This window comes from Drosophila persimilis, unplaced genomic scaffold, assembly GCF_003286085.1.
Source record: "Drosophila persimilis strain 14011-0111.01,24,50 unplaced genomic scaffold, DperRS2 tig00000520-arrow-pilon, whole genome shotgun sequence".
Taxonomy (NCBI): Eukaryota; Metazoa; Arthropoda; class Insecta; order Diptera; family Drosophilidae; genus Drosophila; species Drosophila persimilis.
The window spans coordinates 5,107,138-5,110,316 of NW_020825317.1; positions in this window are offsets into that span (position 1 = coordinate 5,107,138).

The window sequence follows — 3,179 nt, forward strand, 5'->3', positions numbered from 1 at the left end:
CTCGTTTACCACTTGGGCACCGTAAAGAAGTGCGCTGAGCCGATGCGCATTAGTAATAGGAACTAGTACAATATAATACGTATAAAGTGGTGGGTGCTGGGTGCTAGGATCCATGGTGCAACCGAATAAATTCAATACTGCACCCGAATTGCCCAGCGTGAAGTAAATGAAGCGTTGTCCAGGGAATATACTCTATACACTCACACCCACATGCATACATCCATACATATATTGTATGTATGCAAAGCTGTCTCTTTTTTTATAGTTATAGCTGTAGCTTAATGTGGCTCTGCCCCTACCGCTGCGAATGCTTTTGCCTCTGCCTCTGCCACTGCCCCCGCTTCGATTTCAGAAACCGTGCCAGGGGGCGCGCTTTGAAATTTTGTCAGCCGGATGGCCACGAACGCACTTTGAAATCCACACACAGGCACAGACACGGACACAGACACTGAGACAGCAACAGACCGTTTTTATTGTCATGTGCTTCTGGGTCCATTGATTCCATTCCATTCCATTCGCATGACCGTCTATGTCCGTGTGCCCGTGTGCCCGTGTTCCCGTGTGTCCGTGTGTCCGTGTGTCCGTCTGCTTCTCCCATTGTACATATAAAAAGGTAAAAATGCCTCAATTTCGTTTTTTGCAGGCGAGTCAGCCAACCGATTGTGGGTGATGTCGGGGAATAAATGGGCTTGAGCACCGATTTTTTTTTTGGTTTGTGTTTGTTTTTTGCTTTTGTTTTTGTTTTAACCCATGCCAGAGCAAAGGGTATGAAAATTTTGGTCAAACGTATGCGCCATAAGTCAGATCCAGAATAATAATCAAAAACAAACAAACAATATGGATACTCTATACAGACACTTCTAGGTGCAGTGTTTCACAGACCCAAATATCTTTTTCTGGTCTTACCCTTGGATCACACTATTAAGCAGACACTAAAGAAAAGCCTTGATTTAAATTGGTATATTTGTGTGCCCGAATGTTGCTCTTACTTTGTGTGAATATTAGCCAAGAAACTACTATTTTCCGATTAGAAAAACATGAACATGAACCTTTTTCGGCAAACATTTCTATACTTCCCATACACGAAATCTCGCCACAAATGTTTACAAATTCACGCCTGGCCCAATGATTTATACTAACAAATCTAGCCATTTGACATTGTTCGGGTGCTTAGGGCCAATAGCTGTGGGAGCATCATACACTTCAGAACTTGAACCACCTATCGACCGCTGGTGGGTGCCTATCTGAGGAAAAACAACGATGCACACCGATAGAGTCGCCAGCAGCAACAGCTACAAAAGATTTATGTCGTCTACGCCGAGCCGCCGCTTTCATGGACGGGGCCATGAGAGACGGGTTGTCTGCCACACGGGGAAAAATACGTTGAGCAAAAAAAGGAAGAAAATGATGAATTTCCATACTTTCACGTATTGCTGCTTCCCGGCTGCCCTCGCCGAGCAGGAGCTGGATCTGGAGCTGGAACTGGAGCTGGCGCTCGTTCTGTCCAGCCAATGGCTCTGACAGCACTAGCAACAGTTCAAAGGTGCGCACTCCATGTGGCAGCCGCCGCAGCAGCAGCACGGCGAGCAGAGTAGAGCAGAGCAGCACTCTCGACATCGTCGTCATCGTCATCGTGCATCGCAGCGTCATGCCCCAGCGCAGCAAGATACTAGTAACAAGAGTTCCGTTTCCCCTCCAGCATGGCACGACACGGCACGGCACGGCACGGCACGGCACGAGCGCTGGCACGAGTCGTGTGGCTCGTGTCAGTGATTTTCCCGACGACGACGACGACGACGATATGGACGAAGACTGATGCTGATGCTGATGCTGTTGCTGTTGCTGCTGCAGTGCCATTGTGATGCGGATGCGTTGTGTTGCTTCGCTCCTCTCCCACACACACACACATACACATGCGCAACGCACACAAGCCCACACACATGCACAGAACGTATACGTATACGTATACGTATACGCGGCTGTGTACATATGTATATGTATACACAACAAACCGTACACCGTACACCGTACACCGTATACCGTATAGGTGACTCGCCCTTACTCGCCCACTCGATTTTGGGGGTTGGAAAAGCATCGCGTCGTGCTGCTGGCTGTGGCTCTGGCTGTGGCTGTGGCTCTGGCTCTGGCCTGGCCTTTCTCTTGCCCTGCAAAAAGTTTTCATTATAAACGAGAAAACAGTTGATGGTTCATTCGGTTCGGGACGTTCGAAGCGGAAGTATATGCCAAACGGCTAAGCAATCCATTTTTTTTCCAACGCTGGGATCGCGTCAATCCATCGGTGTTATTCTGCATTATTTCAAAAAATGTTAATGTTAATGTTGTTTTTGTTTTGTTTTGTATATTGCTGTTTTGGTTTTAATATTTTTTTAAAAGTGCCACAACTTTGTGCTAAAACGAGGAATCAGTTCTTTCCTTTCCTTTGAAAAAAAAAACTTATGTGCATAAATAAGTTTGGATCTCAAAGTAAAATCTCTTGAGAATGCAATGCGACCAGCTGTTTGACAATAAGTGGGTGTAAGACCTTTGGACAATAAGCTGTAACTCGCATTCAAACATTCAAAGTACAAGTAGAATCAAGGAGATTTACCGGTAAGAGCCTGAGAACCTGAGAACTGTTTACATACTACATTGTGTTTACCAGTAAGTATTTTAAACGGTCTCCTAATCCGCGGCATAGCATTTTAAACGAAAGGTGTTTAAAAGCATCTATTAGGTCGAAGGTAAAGCATATGGTGGGGCTCTATTTAGCTCTACTAATTAAACATCCGTACGTGAACTGGTGTGGTAACAGGTGTCCCTAAGAAATGTGTTTTTTGCAGTTAGTCCGCCGGTATATTGTCCTGCAACCTTAGTTGCTCACGTTATAAACTATGGAAAAAGCATTGTTGCATCCCAAAAATAGTTACCTTTTAAACACTACCAAAAGTAGACTTTTTTGAAGATATTGGAGCATAGTAAGAGTAAAGTAAAAGGTGCTGAACAAATACTAAATCACAAGCCTCTCTTTGTGGAAGATACATACATACATAGATCTATGTTTATATGTATTTTTGTGTGTGCAACACTTAATAGTAATCTTGTTTGACTATCTCGCAAGTCAGCGGATTTCAATTCTCCCCCGAATCCTTCAGGTGAATCCCCGAAGCTCCCCCGAACAC